At 44.8% G+C, this 14039-nt stretch overlaps 1 protein-coding gene across 2 annotated transcripts in view; it reads right to left on the bottom strand.

Annotated features, from left to right (window-relative positions):
- Kcnj6 (potassium inwardly rectifying channel subfamily J member 6) overlaps window positions 1–14039 on the bottom strand; it is a 271739-nt gene that overhangs the window by 97001 nt on the left and 160699 nt on the right. The gene's annotated exons all lie outside the window — the stretch shown is intronic.

Below are 14039 nucleotides of genomic sequence, written 5' to 3'. Positions count from 1 at the left end.
GAGTTCTGGGTAGGCACAGCACCCACAGGGAAGTGCAGACCAGCTAGCAGACTTGGAAGGGAGGTCTGCAGGATCCATCCCCTGGCCCAAGTGGACCTTTGGTATATAGTGTAGACAGGAAATGGACTCTCAGTCAGGTGGCCTGACTCTTCTGACACGGAAGATAGGTGAGAGAAGTGTGTGTGCGAGTGCACGTGTGTGCAGAACGAGAAGAGTCCAACCTCCCTCTTGCGTCATCAGTGGTGTGCAGACCTTCACAGAGCAGAAGTGGAAATAATGGAGTGATGGACCTGAGGTATCGTGACTCAGTTGGGGGTCCACATGAAGATAGGGATAGTGGCGAAGATGATGCAGATGGAGGAGAAGGGAATAGGTTTTTAAAAAGGACTTGATGTCAGAGTAAAGTCTGGTAAGTGGGGAAGTCCTGGTGTTTTATAGACTCATAACTTGGAGAGGTGGCACTTGAAGGACTATATGAACATTATCAGATACCCACTGGCACTGTGTGTTGGCACTGAGTTCTGTAGCTTCACGTGTTCTTTTGTTTTATACCCATCCTTACTACGTCTGTGTGGCAGACAGCACCATGGATACGAGAGAAGTTGAATACCTCGCCCGAGGTTACACAGCTAGAACCACATGTGGTCCAGTTGAGCTCCCATATCTAGGGTGCCCTACATTCACCGAACAGCAGAGAAACACGAAGCAGCCAGGTGCAGAGGGGTCAGATGAACTGTCCCAGGGATGGGGACTGGAGAGGGATGATGGAAGGACCAGGCCTGCCAGGGCACAGAGGAAGCATACACAGAGTGCCTAGAAGAAGAAGAGGGCACAGGAAGAGAAAGGGAGGGAGGAGGAATTGGCCCTGATGAGGAAGTTCTGCTGATATGAAAAATCCAGGACAGAGGGGCCCATGTGGCACATTCATCAGAGGAGAGGTCATTGGGTTTGGCACCATGAAACCACTGGAGACCTGAATAGGATGGTCAGGGGGAAGATGGTGACTTCTGGTGAAGCTTTAAGAGGTCTTTGTCTATAGGTGGTTGAAGGCATGGCAGAGTGGCCTTGGGGAGAGTAATCCTGGAACCTGGTCTTTCACATGAGGGAGGGGAAGAGACCGTGGCAATGGAGCATTCTGAAAAGGAAGCAACCTCCCAGGGGCTAAGAGGAATTGAATGAAAGTCAAAGCACTTCCCTCAGACAAAAGACCAACTCTTTCTTGTCTTTGAGGGGGGCACAGTGTAAGGCCCTCAGGGGGTCAGGGTTAGCTAGGTCAGTCCCTGGGCTCCCTAGCAGGACAGAGACAGCCATCTTTATCTTCTTGTCAGTGTACTGCAGTCATCCATCCTGCAGGGCCTGCCCACAGGTGCATGGGACTTTCCAGTCTTGAGGCTTAGGGTGAGCCCCTAGTAGAGCTGAGACCCAAGACCTTCTACCCCAAGTTCTAGAAGAGTGGAAAGCCGATGCTTCTAGACAGGGCATGGTGAGTTCTGGGGAGCAAAGTAGAGACTATTTCAGAACAACCTGTCTCTCCAGTCCCTCCATGACTGAGGGGCCTGGAGTCTCCTTGCTGATTTTCTGGGGACAAGACTAAATTGGAGTTGCTTTGACTCCACCACATCACAGGCTCTCACGCTGGAGGGAAGAATAGTTCGGTCTGAACCCTTACATTAGCCAGGGTTCCAATTTTAGTGTTCCAGCTCACTTCCCACAGACCCCTGTGTGTTAAGAACTCTAGTGAGTGGAAAATTGAATTTCGTTTCCTCTGCTGTCTCTCTCCTGGGGACAACAAGAACTAGGTTTCAGAGGGAGGAACCGGTCCTGGGTAACTCACTCAGAGCACTGACCATGTAATTAAGGGTTCTGGATAAACTTATCCCCACACGGAACACCTGTTGGGTGGCTCTACATGGTACCAGTGACAAGGAAGGGCCTGGCAAGTGTTCTGTGGTATTTTCTCCATTCTAACAAGATATGTTTAATTTTACAAGAAAACAGTTCCCTGTGTCATTTCCCTCCTGACTTCATCTTTAATTCCCCATCACCAGGCTTTGTGTTGTTTAACTCTGCACCAAAATTTAAATGTCCGTGTTTTAAACAGATTAATGTGACTTCCTCTTCTAGGAAGGCTGTGTCCTCAGAATGTATTTCAGTGCTTACACTAATTCCTACATCAATAAAACAGAATCACTTGTACTTAGGTGTGGCTTAAATTCCTGGCAATACTTGCTTAGAATGCAAAAGGCCTAGATTTTGCACTTCATTAAATTTGTGTGATTCGGGAGGAATCTGCCGTTCTTGGTACTTCAGGGAAGGGAAGCCTGCTCTCAGCCATCACTGGTGTTTTGTTCAACTCTCAGAACTGGCTATCTCCTTAGCCAGTGAGTGGGGTAGGAGGGAACTCAGAGAGTGGATTTGGAGGATGAAACTCATTGCTCAGACAATCACTTTGAAAGCCTTTCACTCAGGGTAGACTTTTTTTTAGGGTAAATTAAGTCATTTCTTTGAAAGGAAAGCTTGATGTGCTTCTGAATGATTTCTATCCAGTGACTGAATTCTATCTTATTTTCTCTAGACAGCAAACAGAGTGGCTTTAGTTGTGAGTTTTCACAAAGCTTCAGTGGTTTTGGGTGATGGGGGAGTAATTTCTTTCCTCTACTCATACGTCTGACAGCGTCCTGTGAGCCTTGTGTTCTGGAGAAGACTGCGGCTCTCTTCCTCTGTTGTCAGCTGTGTTGTCATGGTCCTTCTCTCATCCTCTGGCTTAATTCCCTGGGCATCTTGGTTTTCTGTAAACCATGTACAAATGTTCTGTGCTGTCTTCAAATGGCATAGGTTTGAAGCAGGGCCCAGCTTGCACTTGGCGCCTGCAGGGTGGGAAGGTGTCCAGTTCACTGGCTTCCTTTTCAGCAGTCTATTGCATGCCAAGTGTTTTTCCCATTTGGGGCATCCTGTTGCGTTCCTTAAGGCTCCCAGGGGTCAAGGGGCCAACAGACCAATTCTGAAGGCCAGGTGTGGTCTCCTGGCTTGCTGGCTTGCCAAGGTATGGGAAGACCTCTTTTCTTCTTAAGAAGGTTTCATCAACTGGAGACACCTTCTTAACAACAGGTGGCGGGTTTCCCTGAAGAGGGGAGCAATGGTTTCAAGGTGTTCTCACTGGGAGGGGGGAGTGGCACGTGGCTCCCTGCAGGTAGTTCTACCCTTCCAGTCTGTGCAAATGGAAAATGGCTGAGGCTCAAAGCGTTCTGCAAAGTGGAACCTACTCCAAGGGTTTCATAGAGGAGCCAGCAAGATGTGAGGAGTCCTTAGACCTCCCTGAGCCGCCCCCCCCAGTTTTAGAAAGACTGTAAATTGGGCGAAATTCAGTGTTGTGCTTGGTGAACTGACTCCCTGGAGGATAAAGGGCCTAATTTATAGCATTTGCCAATTTCTGTGGTGCAAAACATCTCACCATGGCTATCATCAGCTGACCAAAATTCCTGATATTTAACAATCAGATGCTGAAAGCAGATACAAGCTCATTTCAACACCTCACTGGATCAAATCCTACATCTTAGAAGTAGGGATGGAGGGACCTTTTTGTCTAGGAGTTGGTGGGAGTAAGGAATGAAGGATAAGAGATAAAAGAATAATAGGTTTAGGAAATAATACATACTCTGTCTCCTTGGAGAGTTTTAGAATAAGTTAGTTTGTTAAGAGCACTGAGAAATTCTGCAGTATATACATTTGCTTAAATTTGTTTACACCAGTATTTCTCTAGATTATTTATCTTAGAACGACTTGTGAACATCTGATCTGGAGAACATATACTGTGATGTAATGGATGATTGATGGGAACATTAGGGGTAGTGCTGTGCCTTCTTCACAGTTCACTCAGGGAACCGTGTCATTTCCCTCTGACACAGTCCAAAGCTGCCAGCCTGTACATCACTGTCAGAGTTCCTTCTTGTCCTCAGTGCACATTGACTCCCCCTTTTCCCTCCCTTGGCTTCACCTTAGTAAAGGTGACATGACTCAGTCAACCAGCAATGAACAAAAACAAGAGTGACATATTATCCAAATAGAGAAAGGTTCTTTGACACAAATGGGAAACCTCCCATTTTAGCTTAGACTGTTAGATTTAGAGAGTGGGCTGACAGTAAGATTCCAAAATAGAATCCTAGAACCAGAAACCGGGCTGCCAAGGGCTGGGAACTCCCACAGACTCCTGGTGCGTTCACGTCCATCCACTCCTGGCTTTTCTATGGGCTTGAACATGGAACCACTCTACACATGAGCCTCGAGCTGCCCCTCAGCATGGAGGAAGCCCCTAAACCTCAGCAATCTAGGTTTGCAGCATTTTGGGGGCACTTATCACCCTTTTGCCCTTCTGTCTGAAGCTCTTAGCTTGGGTCACCCATGATTCCTCGTGAAGGAGGGTGGGGCCAGAACCAGCTTAGAATAGGTGATGGGGACATTGAGGGTCAGCATTCCTTCTTTGCCTTCTTCACAACTCACTCAGGGCTGGCCCAGCATGCTCTCGTTTCCCTCTGACACAGCCCAAAGTTGCCAGCCTGCACATCGCTGTCAGCACCTCTTCCTCTTTCTTCCCCTAGCCACAAATGGTCAGTGCAAATCCCCGTTTCTCCCAGAGAGAGCAATGTGTATGGGCTGTGGGAAGGTGCTTAGAACCTGTGACTTTGCTGAAAACCCAGAGGCAGAGCACAGAGGGCCACCTGCTCTCTGTGAGGTCCACCTCGGCCACACTTAGGGTTGCTAAGCAAAGTTCTGAGCCCTGCAGCAACTGGGGCTGGGGCCGCTCATGTGGGAGCTGGACAGAATTATCAGGAGAAACTACACAAAGCCCTTCCCTGAAAGGAGCTTGGTATCCCCCACTCCAAGGTTGCCATCTCCTGTAGTCTGAATGGGTGTCCAAAAGTTCATGGGTTAGAAACTTAGCCCCAAGGCAACAGTGCTGGGGGACAGGACCCTCTGGGAGGTGTTTAGGCTCTGCTCTCATGAATGAATTAATGTCGTTAAATAAGAGGGTGGGGAGTTACTTTTCTCTCCCATCCCCTTTTCCACCCCTTTGTTCCTTCTGTCATGTGGATATACTCTCTGAGAGATGCAGCAACAAAGAGCCATCTTGGAAGTGAGGACTGGGCCCTTAACAGACGCTGAAACTGTCAGCGCCTTAATCTTGGACTCCCATCCCCAGAACTGTGAGAAGTAAATTTCTGTTCTTTATAAAGTATCCAGTCTCAGCTACTTTATTGCAGAAGCACAAATGGACTAAGATACATCCATTAAATTTCACACGGCCTCCCATATTTGGGTTTTCTATTGATTGATTGGATTAGGGTTCAAACTCACTGCTTCATGCTTGCAAGCAGGTGCTCGACCACTTGAGCTACACCTCCCATCCATCTTGCTCTGGTTATTTTGGAGATGGGTCTTGCAAACTTTTTGCCAGGGCTAGCTTTAAAGTATGATCTTCCTGATCTTAGCCTCCCAAGTAGCTAGGATTATAGGTGTGAGCTACTGGCATACAGCCCATATTTGGGTTTTCTAAGGGGAGTGGTAATGTGTTGAGGAGCTCCATGTATGGGGTGAGCCATCTGGGAGGCTCTTTGGGATAGGGATAGGACTCTCTTTCATTCTAGCTCTCTCTGGTTTCCTTGGTAGCTTAGATCTTGGGAGAACGTCACGTGAAGTCTGGAGGTATAGCACAAGGGCTCACCTCCAAACAGATGAGTTAGTCTATGCAGGCTTGATGCCCCATCTCTGCCATTTGATCCCATAACTTCTTCTGGGTAACCACCAAAATGTCTAGCACTGTGCTTGGTCATGCAAGGACTAGCAAGACACAAACAAATCCTGCCAGAGGAACTCAAGGTGTGAGATCAGGGTGTGGGGTGGTGTAAGGGTAGAAGATATTTTTTGGAATTAAATAAGGTGTTCTTTAAAGAGTTGTTTTGAAATAAGGAGTGACTGCTTCAAAGGCACCAAGTTTCCTTTTGGGATGATGAGAACTTGATAGAGGTGATAGCTACACATCTTTTTTTTTAAGTTTTATTTTATCATTTTTACAATTACTTACATGTGTATATGTTGTTTGGGCCCCTCCCCCCACCTAACATCTTTGATGTACTAATGCCATTAAAATGTACAATTCAAAGTGGTTAATTTTATGGTGTGTGAATTTCACCTAAACTGTTGCTTTGATTGGTAGAAATCTAGAAGTCCAATATCTCTGGAATGTCAACACCTGCCTACGCCTGAGGGTCAGCTGTGTGCAAGGACAGCTGGAAAGGACCACTGCCTCCATGGGGAGATGGGGGATGAGGCAAGTGTCTACCCCCACCAGCCCAGAGAGTTCTGAAATCTGGCCCTGTGCCGACCACCATGCTTGAAACCAAGCAAGCCATTAATAACCAGTGACTGAGATGAATGCCTATGAGCATTTCATGGTCACTTGACTAGAGGCACTGTCTTAATAATTGTCATATGCAAATTAGATGCAAGTTGCTACACTGGGTCATTGCAGATGACTGGGTGAACACTGCTCTTTTCTTCTGACATCAGTTTCCTAACGATGACTTTGAGGCACTCCATCTTTCCTTTTATTGCTCAGTGTTCTCTTTCTGTCATAGAGAGTTACATTGTTTTCTTATAAAGCACACCTCATTGTCTCCCTATGGGCCTTACCATGTGTCAGCATCCTATGCCAAGGGAAGACCTGTTTCATTTTGTCTCTCTGGGTCCATTTATCAGAGGAGGAAGTCTCACTTTGGGCTAGAATGGCCCAAAGTAAATTGAATTTGTGCCTGTCATTCATCTGCTCCTGGAGACAGACCCGACTCTGATCTGAAATACTTAAGAATTTTCATCAGGCACTGGAAATAGTTGCATTCTCCTCTTTCTCCCAGCTTTGGGTGCCCCTGTTTATTTTGTAGAATGGAGTGCATTTGTAAGGTGAAGTGGAAGGGAAGTCAAGAGGGAGTATTCTTTCCCTGTATTGCTTTGTTTTCCAAGATCATTTTGATAAAAGGAGGGAACACCTTACCATACCATAACCTTGTACTTGCAACATATTCAGACAGCTCTGATCACAATTGATTTCCAGTTAATTCTTCTGCCCTGGAAGAGGAAGATCTGGAGAGTAGGCTTCAGGCTTTTCTGTCCATTTGAAGTCTATTGAGGGTGAGACCTGAGTGGTGTCTGGGGCCATGGGTTCTGGGGCCTGGTTCTGAGCATCCCACAAGGCTCCTGTCTGGCTCTCTGTCTCCTGAGCTATGCACCCTGGCTGGGGACTGCCTCTCCAAAGAAAAGGAAAAATTCCTGCCTGATGATCCCAGAGTCCTGCAGTGGCCATGTCTGGGAACCCAAAGCCATTTTGGTCCTAGGTTTGCAAAAATCTACATTTTATATTGCCTGTGTGTGAACCTGGACTGAAAGGGAAGAATCCATCATTGAGATGTGCTTCTTATGGCAGATGCCTTAGGTAGACAGCAGGAGAATTTGGTGTTAGTGGGAGGAGTTTCCCCGGGTCAACCATATTCTGTACCTGGTCACTCTTCCCAGATGCCTGGGTGGAAAGATGGGCTCCAGGGCTCTGGCTTCCAGGGATTGTTTTTGGCAGGGAGACTGCAAGTCTTTCTTTCCTTCTTTCTTTCTTTTTTATATGTCATGGCTGACTTTATTTTAAAGAAAATTGTTTATAAATCTACTGATTTAAGTGCAGAAAATATATCAACCAATAGCTAAAAATATTCAATATTTTCATGTTGCAGGTATGTTGAAAAGACATGGGAAAGGAACAAAGGAAAGAAAGAGAGGAAACAAAAGGGAGAAGGGAGGGGAAACAAGAGGCAATTAAGTTTCCTAGTATTCCCTGAATTTCTTTTTTTTTTCTTCTTTATTCATAGGTGGATACATTGTTTGAGTCAATTGTCCCTCCTGCTCCCCTTGCTTCCAGGCAGAACCTGTTCTGCCCTTTTCTCCAATTTTGTTGAAGAGAAGACATGAGCAATAATTAGAAAGACATAGCGTTTTTGCTAGTTGAGATAAGGATAGCTACACAGAGAGATTCCTAGCATTGCTTCCATGCATAAGTGTGTTACAACCAGAATTGATCCATCTCCACCTGACCTCTTCACTACTTCCCAGTCACCTTCCCATATTGACCTCTGTCGCTTTAAGGTTACTGTATTAGCTCCTCTGCAGTGGGGACATCATACACTTTCAAGTTTTGGATTTCCTACCTATCCCCATTCTTGTATGTGCTCTCCCCTTAGTGTGTGACCCAAGTCCAACAACATTACTGCCTTTGCCCTAGATCTAAAGTCAGCATATGAGGGAGAACATACGATTTTTGGTCTTCAGAGCCTGGCTCACCTCTGCAAGTCTTTCTGAGTCTCTGCTCACACACATACCTGGTATGGGCCATGGAGACAGGCGGCCATCAGGTAACTCTGAGGCCCATTTGGCTCTCTTTGTCTCTGGGGCTGACTTATTAATAACCCCCAGATTACAAATGGCCTGTGCTTCCCTGGGCCCGTCTGCTGCTTTGTCATTGAGCTCCATGACTTGGACGTGGTCCTTTTACAGTCACATTTCTCCTTTTCTGCTTTCCTTCCCTGGGGGCCAGTGGCACAGACTATGTCTTATTCTTAGCATCCCACTGTTACCACTCTTGCCTTTTGGGTCTCCAGCAAAGGTTTGTCTGATTCGTTTTTGTGTTTGATTGATAGTCACTTGACTGAATTCTCTGCAATCACATACACTGAAGTCATTATACCTGCTCTTTCTGAAGGGAAAATAGGAATGTGTGCCCTTCTCTGGATTTTGCCTCCCTTGTGGAACTCAACATTTATAAATGATGTGTCCTTCAAGAGTCACCTCATATCTAGTTTTGCAAACTCTTGACTGTCAGAATTCAGAGACTCGGGTACCCCAACCTTAATTTGAATATTCCTATTTTACACATTTTCCTTTGAATTTCAGGAAATGTCCTTGAACGCGTTCTTGGCAGGACGAGTGAGAGGTTTGGTTCATGTGTTGGTTTTTATGGGACCTGCACTGGCTTGGATAATGGTTTGGAAACACAGTAAGGCATGAGGGATGATGTATTGGCTAGTTCTGCTTTGCTAGCCACCAACATTCTATAATCACTTATTGACACATACTAAACAAAGCAAATCCTCTTTAACCTGCAAGTTCTTCCTTGGATGGGCTAAAGGGTAAGGTTATCTGGAAAAAATGAATAACTTGTTGGAAAGAATTCCATAGTAGTCACCAGAGGAGGGAAGAGGAAGCTCCCTTGTGTCTTGCCATTTTGTAGACCTGCACTTTCCAACATGGCGGCCACCAGCTATGGGTGGCTATTGAGCATCAGAAATGAAAGTGGTCTGAATTGAGATGTGCAGTGACTGTAAACCACACATGGGATTTTAAAGATGGAATGTGAAAAGTAATAATGTAAGGCACACCATTAATGGTCTTCAAGCTGGTTACATGTTTGAATGATGATTCTTGGTATTCTGAGTTTAAATAATACATCATTATGTTAATATTACTTTTTTTTTACTTTTTGATGTGCACAGTAGAGAATTTAGGGTTGTACATGTGGCTCGCATTATAGCTTCATCAGCTATAGAACATTCAGTATTCAGTAATGCCCACTCCTACTGTGTTAGAAACAGAACCAATGCAAACGGTAGCCAACTTGGTGTAACTCAGATGCAAAGAGCCACCTGTTAGAAGGATTTACCTTTTGACATGAAAGGTGCTAACTGAGGGCTCTTAAGCTGGGAAAAAATTAACAAAAGTTTGAAACTGAGCACAAATTATTGAAAAAGGGTTGGGGGATTGCTGACATATGTGTGCAAATATTTTCCTTCTGAATTTGGAAGCTGTGACCATTTTAGCCAGCTGGCTCACGTTTTCATTCTTTCAAGTGCTAAGCAAGCACATGCCAGCTTTCTGCACACCACCAATAACCCAATTAGTGCTGGTGGAGAAGTTATACATTGATATCGTCTTATGCTGGTGCTCTCCACGAACAGCTTTTGGAAAAAGGTTACATTTGCAGAAGGAAAAGTGACCTGAGGAAAGGCTGTGTCTCACTGGCTTTGGCAAATGTAACTTTTACTCATTAATTTAGAAATTTTAGATGTTAAAAGTTTCTCAGGTTTAAAAACTAATAACTATCAAGTGCCAGGATCTAGGAATAAATCACAGTCTACCTTTGAAGTACCAGCAGTGACATTACCTGTCATCCTGCTCTTTCCCACCAAGTTAATTACCCCAGAGGGGCTTGACAAGGATGCTTTCTGGGACTACTTTAAAAAAAGTTTGCTCAATAAAGTGCAAATGCTATAATCAGCACTACTACAAATCCAGAGCTTTTCTCCAATTTCCCTACCCTTGGAGGCCCCAAGTCCATGGGTACGGTTTGAGTCCATACCTTGTAGTTTAGATCTTGGCCTGATCTACTAGTAGTCCTTACTGCTGAAAAGTTTGGCTGTGTTAGCTTCCCATACTATAACAAACACCAGAGATAAATCACCTTAAAAAGAAGAAAGACTTATTTTGGCTCACAGTTCTAGAGAATTTGGTTCATAATTGATTGGCTCTATTGCTTTGGGTCTGTGGCAGCACAGTACATGGCAGGAGCACATGTACAGGAAACTTCTCATCTGATGTCCTGTGTGGGAGAAAGAGGAAGAGACTAGGATCCCAGAATCCCCTTCAAGGGCACACCTCCAATGACCTAAGACTCTCATGAGGCCCCACCTCTTAAAGTTCCACTAGAAACCTGGGGATGAAACACAGAGACCTTTAGGGAACATTCCAGATCCAAACTAAAGCAAATGGAAAATCTGCCTAACATTCTGGTCGCTACCTCAAGGACGACTCTGGCCAATTCTTCTCAGTGACTTTCTTGACTTCCTGTCCTTGCCCCCTTGAATGTTGGGGTTCCCCAGGGGTTTTCCTCAGCCTAATTTCTGTTTATTATAAATTACCCTGTCTATGTCATTCTGCTATAACAGCAGAAAATGGACTAAAACAGTATTGAACAGAAAATGCAAACACTTGCTTTCTGTAGGGAAGCCACATAAAGCATTAAAAAAAAAATCTCAATTATAACTTTTCAATGTGACCAGACTTCTTTGGGGGCACTTGTCTTAAGGGATAACATTAGGAAGAGTGTATTCAGATTATTCTGAGTTGTAGACATCACAAATTAGTATCCAAACTTCTTCAAATGGCAGGTGTTAGGAGCAATAATGGCCCCAATGATGTCCACGTCCTGATTCTTGGAACAATGAATTTGTAAGTTTCATGGCTAAGAGAGACTTAGGTTGTGGATGGAATTAAGGCTGCAACTCAACTCGGAGTTTATCTTTAAAAGTAGAAGAGGGAGGCAGAGGAGAGAGAACCAGAGAGATGGTAACATAAGAAGTACTCAGTCCAATATTGCTAGTTTTGAAAATGTTGGAAGGAGCCATGAGCAGATAGCCCCTAGAAGCTGGAAACAAAAGCAAATTCTCCCCTAGAGCTTCCAGAACACAGAACACAGCCTTACTGGCACTTTGGCTTAGGCTAGTGAGCATGCTGGAATTCTGACTTTCAGCCTTGTAAGACAATACATTTGAGATATTAGTTTGATTAACTTGGTAGTTTGTTATGACAGCAATAGGCAACAAACTAAGGAAGTAAGAAGAGTCATTTTAACTCAACTGATTAACACTGAGTAAACACAATATGCCAGATCTGTGCTTGGTGCTGGGGTCCAATGGTGGATGGAGATCCCTCCCCTCAAGGGCTCCCAGCTTTGAAGAAAAGATAAGTATATATAGTCCAGTAGGGTAACAAAGGTGATTCTAGTACAAAGGTGTTTTGGTCTGTATGTGTGATTACAATCAAAACCCATAGATGGGGACTTAACCAACAGGCATCGATTTCTCAGGGTTCTGGAGGCTGAAAGTCCAAGGTCAAGGTGCTGATTGGCTCAGTCTCTGGTGAGAGCTTTTTTCCTGGCTTCCAAGGGGACAGTTTTGAACTGTCTCACATGGAAGGAGAGCAAGTCAGCACTTTGTGGTTTCTTCTATAAGGATACTAATCTCATCGTGAAAGCTCAGCCCTCATGACCTAATTTGAATACCATAGCATTGGGGGTTAGGGCTTCAAAATTTGAATTTTGGGGAACACAGTTCAGTCCGTAGAATATGGGAGCAGGAAGAAGGTAGACTGATTGTCTGGGTGAGGTGGGAGGGGTTAAGAAAACAGGACTGGGAATATTTGGGTAGAGAATCAGAAACATTCCAGACCCAGGGGTCAGTGCAACAAAGCATTGGGTTGCAAGAGAGCCACTCCCTTCTGCTTTCCAGCTGCCTGGGAATCTGGGATAGCTATGAGTGTGCTCCCAAAGTGGAGGAAGGAGAGGAAGATTGCTTCCTGTGTGGGCTCTGTGTACTTCAGTCTTCACCAAAAGGCTGTGAGACGACGTCATTTCTCATCATTGTTAAGAGATGGAGTAGATGAGGTTCCAGAAAGTTCTGTATCTGTCCAGGGTATCAGACCTCCAAAGTCCCTATCCTCCAGAATATTCACTTCATTCTGAAATTTCCCCTGATTAAACCAGGGAAAAGCAAGAGAGAACATGAGGTCTCCTTAGAACATGAACCCAGAGCTGAAGACAGTGCCTCAAGAACTATTTCTTGGATAAATGAATAAGTACTTATCTTTCTTTAAGATTAACCATTTGCAATGGTAGTCTACAAATTTTAGAAGCTCTCTAAGTTGTCTTTATCTTCTTCGGTTGCTTAATAACTTAAAAACAGTTCAAATAGATTCCAAATGTAAGTTTTCATAATTCTAGTTCTAGGATCTTGTTGCTTATTGGAATTGGTGACAAAGTCCTATATTCTTCCATTTTTGTGCTGACTTTTGGAGTCTGGCCCAAATAAAACTCAAATCTCTTCCATGGCATGTGTTTGTAAGGTGTGAAATCAGTGGAACATCTGACTGTGTGAGCATGGAGTACTGTGTAAACCCCAGTGGAAGCTTCCAGAAATGTAGGATGTGATCCCACACCCACACAGCACAATAAGAGGAAGAGGGATGGATGCAGAGGGAAAGACACACTGCTGGGACTTCAGCAGACACCAAGAAGGCATTGCAGGTAGGACAACTGAGAAATTGTCTTTTTCCCACCTGGAAAGGGGCAGATATTTTCTTTGCTTCCGCTGGAGAGGTCCAGAGGGATTTGTGACTTGCCTAAGGGGAGATTATCTAAAGCTCTTTTGTTTTCCACGGCCTTAACTGTGGAGGGCTCTAATGGGTTGAAATTTTGGGATTAAATTAGGAAAAGCTGGCAGAGGTCTTGCTAGGGGAAAGAAAAATGCCCCCGCAAGGCCTGGGTAGGGGAGCTAGGTTGGTAGTGGTGGGGGATGAGCTTACTCTCATTACATAGGCAAGGTTTCTGGCATGTTAGGCAGAATAATCCCAAAGATGCTAGTTTCATTTGGACATGAGGTGACACTCCAAAAAGGCTCCTGTGTTGAAGACTTGGTTCCCAATGCAGCAGTGTTCACAGCTAGGGCTTTTGGGAAGTGATTGGACCATGAGGTCAGTAGATTAATCCCTTGATGAACTCATAATATGACAGCATTCTTGGGAGGTGGTAGGAAGTAGGAGGTGGGGTCTAGTCACTGAGGATGTGTACACCTTGGTCCCAGCCCCTTCTTGGCATGTGGCTTCCTGATCACCACGAAGTGAGCAACTTTGCTCCTCCCTGTCCTTCTGCCATGATGTTCTTCTTCATGATCCAGAAACAACAGAGTTGGTGATCTATGTAGTGAAGCCTCTGAAACTATAAGCTAGAATAAGTCCTTCCTCCATCAACTTGTTTTCTCATGTATTTTGTCACAGTGGTGAAAAATCTGACTAAAACAGATGCTCACATCCTTACTCCTGGAACCTATGAATATGTTATGCTATGCAAAGAAGAATTGAGATTGCAGATGGAGTTAAGGTTGCCGCTCAGGGAGGTT

The sequence above is a fragment of the Castor canadensis genome, chromosome 5 (genome assembly GCF_047511655.1).
Source record: "Castor canadensis chromosome 5, mCasCan1.hap1v2, whole genome shotgun sequence".
NCBI lineage: Eukaryota > Metazoa > Chordata > Mammalia > Rodentia > Castoridae > Castor > Castor canadensis.
The sequence above is the reverse complement of the archived record's forward strand: the minus strand, read 5'-3'. Positions and strand labels throughout refer to the sequence as shown.